The following is a 16,764-nucleotide window of genomic DNA, read 5'->3' on the forward strand; positions in this document are numbered from 1 at the left end:
GCGATTCTAAGGGCTGAGAAAAAGCGTTTATTTCGGGCTGAAAAACACGTTTTGAAAACTGTGCTGTTCCTGCCCTATAACTTACATGGGGGTGACCAAAGTTGCCAAAACGTGTTTATTTCTGCTGAAAAACACGTTTTGACAATTTCTGATCACTGGGGTTAAGGGCTGACTCAGTGTGCTCTTCTGAGCCAGGCAGTTACACTGCGATTCCAAGGGCTGAGAAAACGCGTTTATTTCGTGCTGAAAAACACGTTTTAAAAAGTGTGCTGTTCCTGCCCTATAACTTACATGGGGGTGACCAAAGTTGCCAAAACGTGTTTATTTCTGCTGAAAAACACGTTTTGACAATATCTGCATTTTCGGGTTAAGGGCTGACTCAGTGGGCTCTTCTGAAACAGGCAGTTACACTGCGATTCCAAGGGCTGAGAAAACGCGTTTATTTCGGGCTGAAAAACACGTTTTGAAAAGTGTGCTGTTCCTGCCCTATAACTTACATGGGGGTGACCAAAGTTGCCAAAACGTGTTTATTTCTGCTGAAAAACACGTTTTGACAATTTCTACACATTGGGGTTAAGGGCTGACTCAGTGGGCTCTTCTGAGCCAGGCAGTTACACTGCGATTCCAAGGGATGAGAAAACGCGTTTATTTCGGGCTGAAAAACACGTTTTGAAAACTGTGCTGTTCCTGCCCTATAACTTACATGGGGGTGAACAAAGTTGCCAAAACGTGTTTATTTCTGCTGAAAAACACGTTTTGACAATTTCTGATCACTAGGGTTAAGGGCTGACTCAGTGTGCTCTTCTGAGACAGGCAGTTGCACTGCGATTCCAAGGGCTGAGAAAAAGCGTTTATTTCGGGCTGAAAAACACGTTTTGAAAACTGTGCTGTTCCTGCCCTATAAGTTACATGTTGGTGACCAAAGTTGCCAAAACGTGTTTATTTCTGCTGAAAAACACGTTTTGACAATTTCTGCACACTGGGGTTAAGGGCTGACTCAGTGTGCTCTTCTGAGCCATGCAGTTACACTGCGATTCTAAGAGCTGAGCAAATGCGTTTATTTCGGGCTGAAAAACACGTTTTGAAAACTGTGCTGTTCCTGCCCTATAACTTACATGGGGGTGACCAAAGTTGCCAAAACGTGTTTATTTCTGCTGAAAAACACGTTTTGACAATTTCTGATCACTGGGGTGAAGGGCTGACTCAGTGTGCTCTTCTGAGCCAAGCAGTTACACTGTGATTCCAAGTGCTGAGAAAAAGCGTTTATTTCAGGCTGAAAAACACGTTTTTAAAACTGTGCTGTTCCTGCCCTATAAGTTACATGTTGGTGACCAAAGTTGCAAAAACGTGTTTATTTCTGCTGAAAAACACGTTTTGACCATTTCTGATCACTGGGGTTAAGGGCTGACTCAGTGTGCTCTTCTGAGCCAAGCAGTTACACTGCGATTCCAAGTGCTGAGAAAAAGCGTTTATTTCGGGCTGAAAAACACGTTTTGAAAACTGTGCTGTTCCTGCCCTATAACTTACATGGGGGTGACCAAAGTTGCCAAAACGTGTTTATTTCTGCTGAAAAACACGTTTTGACAATTTCTGATCACTGGGGTTAAGGGCTGACTCAGTGTGCTCTTCTGAGCCAGGCAGCTACACTGCGATTCCAAGGGCTGAGAAATAGCGTTTATTTCGGGCTGAAAAACACGTTTTGAAAACTGTGCTGTTCCTGCCCTATAACTTACATGGGGGTGACCAAAGTTGCCAAAACGTGTTTATTTCTGCTGAAAAACACGTTTTGACAATTTCTGATCACTGGGGTAAAGGGCTGACTCAGTGTGCTCTTCTGAGCCAGGCAGTTACACTGCGATTCCAAGGGCTGAAAAAACGCGTTTATTTCGGGCTGAAAAACACGTTTTGAAAACTGTGCTGTTCCTGCCCTATAACTTACATGGGGGTGACCAAAGTTGCCAAAACGTGTTTATTTCTGCTGAAAAACATGTTTTGACAATTTCTGATCACTGGGGTTAAGGGCTGACTCAGTGTGCTCTTCTGAGCCAAGCAGTTACACTGCGATTCCAAGTGCTGAAAAAAAGCGTTTATTTCAGGCTGAAAAACACGTTTTGAAAACTATGCTGTTCCTGCCCTATAACTTACATGGGGGTGACCAAAGTTGCCAAAACGTGTTTATTTCTGCTGAAAAACATGTTTTGACAATTTCTGATCACTGGGGTTAAGGGCTGACTCAGTGTGCTCTTCTGAGCCAAGCAGTTACACTGCGATTCCAAGTGCTGAGAAAAAGCGTTTATTTCGGGCTGAAAAACACGTTTTGAAAACTGTGCTGTTCCTGCCCTATAACTTACATGGGGGTGACCAAAGTTGCCAAAACGTGTTTATTTCTGCTGAAAAACACGTTTTGACAATTTCTGATCACTGGGGTGAAGGGCTGACTCAGTGTGCTCTTCTGAGCCAGGCAGTTACACTGCGATTCCAAGGGCTGAGAAATAGCGTTTATTTCTGGCTGAAAAACACGTTTTGAAAACTGTGCTGTTCCTGCCCTATAACTTACATGGGGGTGACCAAAGTTGCCAAAACGTGTTTATTTCTGCTGAAAAACACGTTTTGACAATTTCTGATCACTGGGGTGAAGGGCTGACTCAGTGTGCTCTTCTGAGCCAGGCAGTTACACTGCGATTCCAAGAGCTGAGAAAAAGCGTTTATTTCAAGCTGAAAAACACGTTTTGAAAACTGTGCTGTTCCTGCCCTATAACTTACATGGGGGTGACCAAAGTTGCCAAAACGTGTTTATTTCTGCTGAAAAACACGTTTTGACAATTTCTGATCACTGGGGTAAAGGGCTGACTCAGTGTGCTCTTCTGAGCCAGGCAGTTACACTGCGATTCCAAGGGCTGAAAAAACGCGTTTATTTCGGGCTGAAAAACACGTTTTGAAAACTGTGCTGTTCCTGCCCTATAACTTACGTGGGGGTGACCAAAGTTGCCAAAACGTGTTTATTTCTGCTGAAAAACACGTTTTGACAATTTCTGATCACTGCGGTAAAGGGCTGACTCAGTGTGCTCTTCTGAGCCAAGCAGTTACACTGCGATTCCAAGTGCTGAGAAAAAGCCTTTATTTCGGGCTGAAAAACACGTTTTGAAAACTGTGCTGTTCCTGCCCTATAAGTTATATGTTGGTGACCAAAGTTGCAAAAACGTGTTTATTTCTGCTGAAAAACACGTTTTGACAATTTCTGCACACTGGGGTTAAGGGCTGACACAGTGGGCTCTTCTGAGCCAAGCAGTTACACTGCGATTCTAAGGGCTGAGAAAACGCGTGTATTTCGGGCTGAAAAACACGTTTTGAAAAGTGTGCTGTTCCTGCCCTATAACTTACATGGGGGTGACCAAAGTTGCCAAAACGTGTTTATTTCTGCTGAAAAACACGTTTTGACAATTTCTACACATTGGGGTTAAGGGCTGACTCAGTGGGCTCTTCTGAGCCAGGCAGTTACACTGCGATTCCAAGGGATGAGAAAACGCGTTTATTTCGGGCTGAAAAACACGTTTTGAAAACTGTGCTGTTCCTGCCCTATAACTTACATGGGGGTGAACAAAGTTGCCAAAACGTGTTTATTTCTGCTGAAAAACACGTTTTGACAATTTCTGATCACTAGGGTTAAGGGCTGACTCAGTGTGCTCTTCTGAGACAGGCAGTTGCACTGCGATTCCAAGGGCTGAGAAAAAGCGTTTATTTCGGGCTGAAAAACACGTTTTGAAAACTGTGCTGTTCCTGCCCTATAAGTTACATGTTGGTGACCAAAGTTGCCAAAACGTGTTTATTTCTGCTGAAAAACACGTTTTGACAATTTCTGCACACTGGGGTTAAGGGCTGACTCAGTGTGCTCTTCTGAGCCATGCAGTTACACTGCGATTCTAAGAGCTGAGCAAATGCGTTTATTTCGGGCTGAAAAACACGTTTTGAAAACTGTGCTGTTCCTGCCCTATAACTTACATGGGGGTGACCAAAGTTGCCAAAACGTGTTTATTTCTGCTGAAAAACACGTTTTGACAATTTCTGATCACTGGGGTGAAGGGCTGACTCAGTGTGCTCTTCTGAGCCAAGCAGTTACACTGTGATTCCAAGTGCTGAGAAAAAGCGTTTATTTCAGGCTGAAAAACACGTTTTTAAAACTGTGCTGTTCCTGCCCTATAAGTTACATGTTGGTGACCAAAGTTGCAAAAACGTGTTTATTTCTGCTGAAAAACACGTTTTGACCATTTCTGATCACTGGGGTTAAGGGCTGACTCAGTGTGCTCTTCTGAGCCAAGCAGTTACACTGCGATTCCAAGTGCTGAGAAAAAGCGTTTATTTCGGGCTGAAAAACACGTTTTGAAAACTGTGCTGTTCCTGCCCTATAACTTACATGGGGGTGACCAAAGTTGCCAAAACGTGTTTATTTCTGCTGAAAAACACGTTTTGACAATTTCTGATCACTGGGGTTAAGGGCTGACTCAGTGTGCTCTTCTGAGCCAGGCAGCTACACTGCGATTCCAAGGGCTGAGAAATAGCGTTTATTTCGGGCTGAAAAACACGTTTTGAAAACTGTGCTGTTCCTGCCCTATAACTTACATGGGGGTGACCAAAGTTGCCAAAACGTGTTTATTTCTGCTGAAAAACACGTTTTGACAATTTCTGATCACTGGGGTAAAGGGCTGACTCAGTGTGCTCTTCTGAGCCAGGCAGTTACACTGCGATTCCAAGGGCTGAAAAAACGCGTTTATTTCGGGCTGAAAAACACGTTTTGAAAACTGTGCTGTTCCTGCCCTATAACTTACATGGGGGTGACCAAAGTTGCCAAAACGTGTTTATTTCTGCTGAAAAACATGTTTTGACAATTTCTGATCACTGGGGTTAAGGGCTGACTCAGTGTGCTCTTCTGAGCCAAGCAGTTACACTGCGATTCCAAGTGCTGAAAAAAAGCGTTTATTTCAGGCTGAAAAACACGTTTTGAAAACTATGCTGTTCCTGCCCTATAACTTACATGGGGGTGACCAAAGTTGCCAAAACGTGTTTATTTCTGCTGAAAAACATGTTTTGACAATTTCTGATCACTGGGGTTAAGGGCTGACTCAGTGTGCTCTTCTGAGCCAAGCAGTTACACTGCGATTCCAAGTGCTGAGAAAAAGCGTTTATTTCGGGCTGAAAAACACGTTTTGAAAACTGTGCTGTTCCTGCCCTATAACTTACATGGGGGTGACCAAAGTTGCCAAAACGTGTTTATTTCTGCTGAAAAACACGTTTTGACAATTTCTGATCACTGGGGTGAAGGGCTGACTCAGTGTGCTCTTCTGAGCCAGGCAGTTACACTGCGATTCCAAGGGCTGAGAAATAGCGTTTATTTCTGGCTGAAAAACACGTTTTGAAAACTGTGCTGTTCCTGCCCTATAACTTACATGGGGGTGACCAAAGTTGCCAAAACGTGTTTATTTCTGCTGAAAAACACGTTTTGACAATTTCTGATCACTGGGGTGAAGGGCTGACTCAGTGTGCTCTTCTGAGCCAGGCAGTTACACTGCGATTCCAAGAGCTGAGAAAAAGCGTTTATTTCAAGCTGAAAAACACGTTTTGAAAACTGTGCTGTTCCTGCCCTATAACTTACATGGGGGTGACCAAAGTTGCCAAAACGTGTTTATTTCTGCTGAAAAACACGTTTTGACAATTTCTGATCACTGGGGTAAAGGGCTGACTCAGTGTGCTCTTCTGAGCCAGGCAGTTACACTGCGATTCCAAGGGCTGAAAAAACGCGTTTATTTCGGGCTGAAAAACACGTTTTGAAAACTGTGCTGTTCCTGCCCTATAACTTACGTGGGGGTGACCAAAGTTGCCAAAACGTGTTTATTTCTGCTGAAAAACACGTTTTGACAATTTCTGATCACTGCGGTAAAGGGCTGACTCAGTGTGCTCTTCTGAGCCAAGCAGTTACACTGCGATTCCAAGTGCTGAGAAAAAGCCTTTATTTCGGGCTGAAAAACACGTTTTGAAAACTGTGCTGTTCCTGCCCTATAAGTTATATGTTGGTGACCAAAGTTGCAAAAACGTGTTTATTTCTGCTGAAAAACACGTTTTGACAATTTCTGCACACTGGGGTTAAGGGCTGACACAGTGGGCTCTTCTGAGCCAAGCAGTTACACTGCGATTCTAAGGGCTGAGAAAACGCGTGTATTTCGGGCTGAAAAACACGTTTTGAAACCTATGCTGTTCCTCCCCTATAAGTTACATGTTGGTGACCAAAGTTGCCAAAACCTGTTTATTTCTGCTGAAAAACACGTTTTGACAATTTCTGATCACTGGGGTTAAGGGCTGACTCAGTGTGCTCTTCTGAGCCAGGCAGTTACACTGCGATTCCAAGGGCTGAGAAAAAGCGTTTATTTCGTGCTGAAAAACACGTTTTGAAAATTGTGCTGTTCCTGCCCTATAACTTACATGGGGGTGACCAAAGTTGCCAAAAACGTGTTTATTTCTGCTGAAAAACACGTTTTGACAATATCTGCATTTTCGGGTTAAGGGCTGACTCAGTGGGCTCTTCTGAAACAGGCAGTTACACTGCGATTCCAAGGGCTGAGAAAACGCGTTTATTTCGGGCTGAAAAACACGTTTTGAAAAGTGTGCTGTTCCTGCCCTATAACTTACTTGGGGGTGACCAAAGTTGCCAAAACGTGTTTATTTCTGCTGAAAAACACGTTTTGACAATTTCTACACATTGGGGTTAAGGGCTGACTCAGTGGGCTCTTCTGAGCCAGGCAGTTACACTGCGATTCCAAGGGATGAGAAAACGCGTTTATTTCGGGCTGAAAAACACGTTTTGAAAACTGTGCTGTTCCTGCCCTATAACTTACATGGGGGTGACCAAAGTTGCAAAAACGTGTTTATTTCTGCTGAAAAACACGTTTTGACAATTTCTGATCACTGGGGTGAAGGGCTGACTCAGTGTGCTCTTCTGAGCCAAGCAGTTACACTGTGATTCCAAGTGCTGAGAAAAAGCGTTTATTTCAGTCTGAAAAACACGTTTTTAAAACTGTGCTGTTCCTGCCCTATAAGTTACATGTTGGTGACCAAAGTTGCAAAAACGTGTTTATTTCTGCTGAAAAACACGTTTTGACCATTTCTGATCACTGGGGTTAAGGGCTGACTCAGTGTGCTCTTCTGAGCCAAGCAGTTACACTGCGATTCCAAGTGCTGAGAAAAAGCGTTTATTTCGTGCTGAAAAACACGTTTTGAAAACTGTGCTGTTCCTGCCCTATAACTTACATGGGGGTGACCAAAGTTGCCAAAACGTGTTTATTTCTGCTGAAAAACACGTTTTGACAATTTCTGATCACTGGGGTTAAGGGCTGACTCAGTGTGCTCTTCTGAGCCAGGCAGCTACACTGCGATTCCAAGGGCTGAGAAATAGCGTTTATTTCGGGCTGAAAAACACGTTTTGAAAACTGTGCTGTTCCTGCCCTATAACTTACATGGGGGTGACCAAAGTTGCCAAAACGTGTTTATTTCTGCTGAAAAACACGTTTTGACAATTTCTGATCACTGGGGTAAAGGGCTGACTCAGTGTGCTCTTCTGAGCCAGGCAGTTACACTGCGATTCCAAGGGCTGAAAAAACGCGTTTATTTCGGGCTGAAAAACACGTTTTGAAAACTGTGCTGTTCCTGCCCTATAACTTACATGGGGGTGACCAAAGTTGCCAAAACGTGTTTATTTCTGCTGAAAAACATGTTTTGACAATTTCTGATCACTGGGGTTAAGGGCTGACTCAGTGTGCTCTTCTGAGCCAAGCAGTTACACTGCGATTCCAAGTGCTGAAAAAAAGCGTTTATTTCAGGCTGAAAAACACGTTTTGAAAACTGTGTTGTTCCTGCCCTATAACTTACATGGGGGTGACCAAAGTTGCCAAAACGTGTTTATTTCTGCTGAAAAACACGTTTTGACAATTTCTGATCACTGGGGTGAAGGGCTGACTCAGTGTGCTCTTCTGAGCCAAGCAGTTACACTGCGATTCCAAGTGCTGTGAAAAAGCGTTTATTTCGGGCTGAAAAACACGTTTTGAAAACTGTGCTGTTCCTGCCCTATAACTTACATGGGGGTGACCAATGTTGCCAAAACGTGTTTATTTCTGCTGAAAAACACGTTTTGACAATTTCTGATCACTGGGGTTAAGGGCTGACTCAGTGTGCTCTTCTGAGCCAGGCAGTTACACTGCGATTCTAAGGGCTGAGAAAATGCGTTTATTTCGGGCTGAAAAACACGTTTTGAAAACTGTGCTGTTCCTGCCCTATAACTTACATGGGGGTGACCAAAGTTGCCAAAACGTGTTTATTTCTGCTGAAAAACACGTTTTGACAATTTCTGATCACTGGGGTTAAGGGCTGACTCAGTGTGCTCTTCTGAGCCAGGCAGCTACACTGCGATTCCAAGGGCTGAGAAATAGCGTTTATTTCGGGCTGAAAAACACGTTTTGAAAACTGTGCTGTTCCTGCCCTATAACTTACATGGGGGTGACCAAAGTTGCCAAAACGTGTTTATTTCTGCTGAAAAACACGTTTTGACAATTTCTGATCACTGGGGTAAAGGGCTGACTCAGTGTGCTCTTCTGAGCCAGGCAGTTACACTGCGATTCCAAGGGCTGAAAAAACGCGTTTATTTCGGGCTGAAAAACACGTTTTGAAAACTGTGCTGTTCCTGCCCTATAACTTACATGGGGGTGACCAAAGTTGCCAAAACGTGTTTATTTCTGCTGAAAAACATGTTTTGACAATTTCTGATCACTGGGGTTAAGGGCTGACTCAGTGTGCTCTTCTGAGCCAAGCAGTTACACTGCGATTCCAAGTGCTGAAAAAAAGCGTTTATTTCAGGCTGAAAAACACGTTTTGAAAACTATGCTGTTCCTGCCCTATAACTTACATGGGGGTGACCAAAGTTGCCAAAACGTGTTTATTTCTGCTGAAAAACATGTTTTGACAATTTCTGATCACTGGGGTTAAGGGCTGACTCAGTGTGCTCTTCTGAGCCAAGCAGTTACACTGCGATTCCAAGTGCTGAGAAAAAGCGTTTATTTCGGGCTGAAAAACACGTTTTGAAAACTGTGCTGTTCCTGCCCTATAACTTACATGGGGGTGACCAAAGTTGCCAAAACGTGTTTATTTCTGCTGAAAAACACGTTTTGACAATTTCTGATCACTGGGGTGAAGGGCTGACTCAGTGTGCTCTTCTGAGCCAGGCAGTTACACTGCGATTCCAAGGGCTGAGAAATAGCGTTTATTTCTGGCTGAAAAACACGTTTTGAAAACTGTGCTGTTCCTGCCCTATAACTTACATGGGGGTGACCAAAGTTGCCAAAACGTGTTTATTTCTGCTGAAAAACACGTTTTGACAATTTCTGATCACTGGGGTGAAGGGCTGACTCAGTGTGCTCTTCTGAGCCAGGCAGTTACACTGCGATTCCAAGAGCTGAGAAAAAGCGTTTATTTCAAGCTGAAAAACACGTTTTGAAAACTGTGCTGTTCCTGCCCTATAACTTACATGGGGGTGACCAAAGTTGCCAAAACGTGTTTATTTCTGCTGAAAAACACGTTTTGACAATTTCTGATCACTGGGGTAAAGGGCTGACTCAGTGTGCTCTTCTGAGCCAGGCAGTTACACTGCGATTCCAAGGGCTGAAAAAACGCGTTTATTTCGGGCTGAAAAACACGTTTTGAAAACTGTGCTGTTCCTGCCCTATAACTTACGTGGGGGTGACCAAAGTTGCCAAAACGTGTTTATTTCTGCTGAAAAACACGTTTTGACAATTTCTGATCACTGCGGTAAAGGGCTGACTCAGTGTGCTCTTCTGAGCCAAGCAGTTACACTGCGATTCCAAGTGCTGAGAAAAAGCCTTTATTTCGGGCTGAAAAACACGTTTTGAAAACTGTGCTGTTCCTGCCCTATAAGTTATATGTTGGTGACCAAAGTTGCAAAAACGTGTTTATTTCTGCTGAAAAACACGTTTTGACAATTTCTGCACACTGGGGTTAAGGGCTGACACAGTGGGCTCTTCTGAGCCAAGCAGTTACACTGCGATTCTAAGGGCTGAGAAAACGCGTGTATTTCGGGCTGAAAAACACGTTTTGAAAAGTGTGCTGTTCCTGCCCTATAACTTACATGGGGGTGACCAAAGTTGCCAAAACGTGTTTATTTCTGCTGAAAAACACGTTTTGACAATTTCTACACATTGGGGTTAAGGGCTGACTCAGTGGGCTCTTCTGAGCCAGGCAGTTACACTGCGATTCCAAGGGATGAGAAAACGCGTTTATTTCGGGCTGAAAAACACGTTTTGAAAACTGTGCTGTTCCTGCCCTATAACTTACATGGGGGTGAACAAAGTTGCCAAAACGTGTTTATTTCTGCTGAAAAACACGTTTTGACAATTTCTGATCACTAGGGTTAAGGGCTGACTCAGTGTGCTCTTCTGAGACAGGCAGTTGCACTGCGATTCCAAGGGCTGAGAAAAAGCGTTTATTTCGGGCTGAAAAACACGTTTTGAAAACTGTGCTGTTCCTGCCCTATAAGTTACATGTTGGTGACCAAAGTTGCCAAAACGTGTTTATTTCTGCTGAAAAACACGTTTTGACAATTTCTGCACACTGGGGTTAAGGGCTGACTCAGTGTGCTCTTCTGAGCCATGCAGTTACACTGCGATTCTAAGAGCTGAGCAAATGCGTTTATTTCGGGCTGAAAAACACGTTTTGAAAACTGTGCTGTTCCTGCCCTATAACTTACATGGGGGTGACCAAAGTTGCCAAAACGTGTTTATTTCTGCTGAAAAACACGTTTTGACAATTTCTGATCACTGGGGTGAAGGGCTGACTCAGTGTGCTCTTCTGAGCCAAGCAGTTACACTGTGATTCCAAGTGCTGAGAAAAAGCGTTTATTTCAGGCTGAAAAACACGTTTTTAAAACTGTGCTGTTCCTGCCCTATAAGTTACATGTTGGTGACCAAAGTTGCAAAAACGTGTTTATTTCTGCTGAAAAACACGTTTTGACCATTTCTGATCACTGGGGTTAAGGGCTGACTCAGTGTGCTCTTCTGAGCCAAGCAGTTACACTGCGATTCCAAGTGCTGAGAAAAAGCGTTTATTTCGGGCTGAAAAACACGTTTTGAAAACTGTGCTGTTCCTGCCCTATAACTTACATGGGGGTGACCAAAGTTGCCAAAACGTGTTTATTTCTGCTGAAAAACACGTTTTGACAATTTCTGATCACTGGGGTTAAGGGCTGACTCAGTGTGCTCTTCTGAGCCAGGCAGCTACACTGCGATTCCAAGGGCTGAGAAATAGCGTTTATTTCGGGCTGAAAAACACGTTTTGAAAACTGTGCTGTTCCTGCCCTATAACTTACATGGGGGTGACCAAAGTTGCCAAAACGTGTTTATTTCTGCTGAAAAACACGTTTTGACAATTTCTGATCACTGGGGTAAAGGGCTGACTCAGTGTGCTCTTCTGAGCCAGGCAGTTACACTGCGATTCCAAGGGCTGAAAAAACGCGTTTATTTCGGGCTGAAAAACACGTTTTGAAAACTGTGCTGTTCCTGCCCTATAACTTACATGGGGGTGACCAAAGTTGCCAAAACGTGTTTATTTCTGCTGAAAAACATGTTTTGACAATTTCTGATCACTGGGGTTAAGGGCTGACTCAGTGTGCTCTTCTGAGCCAAGCAGTTACACTGCGATTCCAAGTGCTGAAAAAAAGCGTTTATTTCAGGCTGAAAAACACGTTTTGAAAACTATGCTGTTCCTGCCCTATAACTTACATGGGGGTGACCAAAGTTGCCAAAACGTGTTTATTTCTGCTGAAAAACATGTTTTGACAATTTCTGATCACTGGGGTTAAGGGCTGACTCAGTGTGCTCTTCTGAGCCAAGCAGTTACACTGCGATTCCAAGTGCTGAGAAAAAGCGTTTATTTCGGGCTGAAAAACACGTTTTGAAAACTGTGCTGTTCCTGCCCTATAACTTACATGGGGGTGACCAAAGTTGCCAAAACGTGTTTATTTCTGCTGAAAAACACGTTTTGACAATTTCTGATCACTGGGGTGAAGGGCTGACTCAGTGTGCTCTTCTGAGCCAGGCAGTTACACTGCGATTCCAAGGGCTGAGAAATAGCGTTTATTTCTGGCTGAAAAACACGTTTTGAAAACTGTGCTGTTCCTGCCCTATAACTTACATGGGGGTGACCAAAGTTGCCAAAACGTGTTTATTTCTGCTGAAAAACACGTTTTGACAATTTCTGATCACTGGGGTGAAGGGCTGACTCAGTGTGCTCTTCTGAGCCAGGCAGTTACACTGCGATTCCAAGAGCTGAGAAAAAGCGTTTATTTCAAGCTGAAAAACACGTTTTGAAAACTGTGCTGTTCCTGCCCTATAACTTACATGGGGGTGACCAAAGTTGCCAAAACGTGTTTATTTCTGCTGAAAAACACGTTTTGACAATTTCTGATCACTGGGGTAAAGGGCTGACTCAGTGTGCTCTTCTGAGCCAGGCAGTTACACTGCGATTCCAAGGGCTGAAAAAACGCGTTTATTTCGGGCTGAAAAACACGTTTTGAAAACTGTGCTGTTCCTGCCCTATAACTTACGTGGGGGTGACCAAAGTTGCCAAAACGTGTTTATTTCTGCTGAAAAACACGTTTTGACAATTTCTGATCACTGCGGTAAAGGGCTGACTCAGTGTGCTCTTCTGAGCCAAGCAGTTACACTGCGATTCCAAGTGCTGAGAAAAAGCCTTTATTTCGGGCTGAAAAACACGTTTTGAAAACTGTGCTGTTCCTGCCCTATAAGTTATATGTTGGTGACCAAAGTTGCAAAAACGTGTTTATTTCTGCTGAAAAACACGTTTTGACAATTTCTGCACACTGGGGTTAAGGGCTGACACAGTGGGCTCTTCTGAGCCAAGCAGTTACACTGCGATTCTAAGGGCTGAGAAAACGCGTGTATTTCGGGCTGAAAAACACGTTTTGAAACCTATGCTGTTCCTCCCCTATAAGTTACATGTTGGTGACCAAAGTTGCCAAAACCTGTTTATTTCTGCTGAAAAACACGTTTTGACAATTTCTGATCACTGGGGTTAAGGGCTGACTCAGTGTGCTCTTCTGAGCCAGGCAGTTACACTGCGATTCCAAGGGCTGAGAAAAAGCGTTTATTTCGTGCTGAAAAACACGTTTTGAAAATTGTGCTGTTCCTGCCCTATAACTTACATGGGGGTGACCAAAGTTGCCAAAAACGTGTTTATTTCTGCTGAAAAACACGTTTTGACAATATCTGCATTTTCGGGTTAAGGGCTGACTCAGTGGGCTCTTCTGAAACAGGCAGTTACACTGCGATTCCAAGGGCTGAGAAAACGCGTTTATTTCGGGCTGAAAAACACGTTTTGAAAAGTGTGCTGTTCCTGCCCTATAACTTACTTGGGGGTGACCAAAGTTGCCAAAACGTGTTTATTTCTGCTGAAAAACACGTTTTGACAATTTCTACACATTGGGGTTAAGGGCTGACTCAGTGGGCTCTTCTGAGCCAGGCAGTTACACTGCGATTCCAAGGGATGAGAAAACGCGTTTATTTCGGGCTGAAAAACACGTTTTGAAAACTGTGCTGTTCCTGCCCTATAACTTACATGGGGGTGACCAAAGTTGCAAAAACGTGTTTATTTCTGCTGAAAAACACGTTTTGACAATTTCTGATCACTGGGGTGAAGGGCTGACTCAGTGTGCTCTTCTGAGCCAAGCAGTTACACTGTGATTCCAAGTGCTGAGAAAAAGCGTTTATTTCAGTCTGAAAAACACGTTTTTAAAACTGTGCTGTTCCTGCCCTATAAGTTACATGTTGGTGACCAAAGTTGCAAAAACGTGTTTATTTCTGCTGAAAAACACGTTTTGACCATTTCTGATCACTGGGGTTAAGGGCTGACTCAGTGTGCTCTTCTGAGCCAAGCAGTTACACTGCGATTCCAAGTGCTGAGAAAAAGCGTTTATTTCGTGCTGAAAAACACGTTTTGAAAACTGTGCTGTTCCTGCCCTATAACTTACATGGGGGTGACCAAAGTTGCCAAAACGTGTTTATTTCTGCTGAAAAACACGTTTTGACAATTTCTGATCACTGGGGTTAAGGGCTGACTCAGTGTGCTCTTCTGAGCCAGGCAGCTACACTGCGATTCCAAGGGCTGAGAAATAGCGTTTATTTCGGGCTGAAAAACACGTTTTGAAAACTGTGCTGTTCCTGCCCTATAACTTACATGGGGGTGACCAAAGTTGCCAAAACGTGTTTATTTCTGCTGAAAAACACGTTTTGACAATTTCTGATCACTGGGGTAAAGGGCTGACTCAGTGTGCTCTTCTGAGCCAGGCAGTTACACTGCGATTCCAAGGGCTGAAAAAACGCGTTTATTTCGGGCTGAAAAACACGTTTTGAAAACTGTGCTGTTCCTGCCCTATAACTTACATGGGGGTGACCAAAGTTGCCAAAACGTGTTTATTTCTGCTGAAAAACACGTTTTGACAATTTCTGATCACTGGGGTAAAGGGCTGACTCAGTGTGCTCTTCTGAGCCAGGCAGTTACACTGCGATTCCAAGGGCGGAAAAAACGCGTTTATTTCGGGCTGAAAAACACGTTTTGAAAACTGTGCTGTTCCTGCCCTATAACTTACATGGGGGTGACCAAAGTTGCCAAAACGTGTTTATTTCTGCTGAAAAACATGTTTTGACAATTTCTGATCACTGGGGTTAAGGGCTGACTCAGTGTGCTCTTCTGAGCCAAGCAGTTACACTGCGATTCCAAGTGCTGAAAAAAAGCGTTTATTTCAGGCTGAAAAACACGTTTTGAAAACTGTGTTGTTCCTGCCCTATAACTTACATGGGGGTGACCAAAGTTGCCAAAACGTGTTTATTTCTGCTGAAAAACACGTTTTGACAATTTCTGATCACTGGGGTGAAGGGCTGACTCAGTGTGCTCTTCTGAGCCAAGCAGTTACACTGCGATTCCAAGTGCTGTGAAAAAGCGTTTATTTCGGGCTGAAAAACACGTTTTGAAAACTGTGCTGTTCCTGCCCTATAACTTACATGGGGGTGACCAATGTTGCCAAAACGTGTTTATTTCTGCTGAAAAACACGTTTTGACAATTTCTGATCACTGGGGTTAAGGGCTGACTCAGTGTGCTCTTCTGAGCCAGGCAGTTACACTGCGATTCTAAGGGCTGAGAAAATGCGTTTATTTCGGGCTGAAAAACACGTTTTGAAAACTGTGCTGTTCCTACCCTATAACTTACATGGGGGTGACCAAAGTTGCCAAAACGTGTTTATTTCTGCTGAAAAACACGTTTTGACAATTTCTGATCACTGGGGTGAAGGGCTGACTCAGTGTGCTTTTCTGAGCCAGGCAGTTACACTGCGATTCCAAGAGCTGAGAAAAAGCGTTTATTTCGGGCTGAAAAACACGTTTTGAAAACTGTGCTGTTCCTGCCCTATAACTTACATGGGGGTGACCAAAGTTGCCAAAACGTGTTTATTTCTGCTGAAAAACACGTTTTGACAATTTCTGATCACTGGGGTAAAGGGCTGACTCAGTGTGCTATTCTGAGCCAGGCAGTTACACTGCGATTCCAAGGGCTGAAAAAACGCGTTTATTTCGGGCTGAAAAACACGTTTTGAAAACTGTGCTGTTCCTGCCCTATAACTTACATGGGGGTGACCAAAGTTGCCAAAACGTGTTTATTTCTGCTGAAAAACACGTTTTGACAATTTTTGATCACTGGGGTTAAGGGCTGACTCAGTGTGCTCTTCTGAGCCAAGCAGTTACACTGTGATTCCAAGTGCTGAGAAAAAGCGTTTATTTCAGGCTGAAAAACACGTTTTGAAAACTGTGCTGTTCCTGCCCTATAAGTTACATGTTGGTGACCAAAGTTGCAAAAACGTGTTTATTTCTGCTGAAAAACACGTTTTGACAATTTCTGATCACTGGGGTTAAGGGCTGACTCAGTGTGCTCTTCTGAGCCAAGCAGTTACACTGCGATTCCAAGTGCTGAGAAAAAGCGTTTATTTCGGGCTGAAAAACACGTTTTGAAAACTGTGCTGTTCCTGCCCTGTAACTTACATGGGGGTGACCAAAGTTGCCAAAACGTGTTTATTTCTGCTGAAAAACATGTTTTGACAATTTCTGATCACTGGGGTTAAGGGCTGACTCAGTGTGCTCTTCTGAGCCAAGCAGTTACACTGCGATTCTAAGGGCTGAGAAAACGCGTTTATTTCGGGCTGAAAAACACGTTTTGAAACCTGTGCTGTTCCTGCCCTATAAGTTACATGTTGGTGACCAAAGTTGCCAAAACCTGTTTATTTCTGCTGAAAAACACGTTTTGACAATTTCTGCACACTGGGGTTAAGGGTTGACTCAGTGTGCTCTTCTGAGCCAGGCAGTTACACTGCGATTCTAAGGGCTGAGAAAATGCGTTTATTTCGGGCTGAAAAACACGTTTTGAAAACTGTGCTGTTCCTACCCTATAACTTACATGGGGGTGACCAAAGTTGCCAAAACGTGTTTATTTCTGCTGAAAAACATGTTTTGACAATTTCTGATCACTGGGGTGAAGGGCTGACTCAGTGTGCTCTTCTGAGCCAGGCAGTTACACTGCGATTCCAAGAGCTGAGAAAAAGCGTTTATTTCGGGCTGAAAAACACGTTTTGAAAACTGTGCTGTTCCTGCCCT

The sequence above is a fragment of the Atractosteus spatula genome, chromosome 23 (genome assembly GCF_055471065.1).
Source record: "Atractosteus spatula isolate fAtrSpa1 chromosome 23, fAtrSpa1.hap1, whole genome shotgun sequence".
Lineage (NCBI taxonomy): Eukaryota > Metazoa > Chordata > Actinopteri > Semionotiformes > Lepisosteidae > Atractosteus > Atractosteus spatula.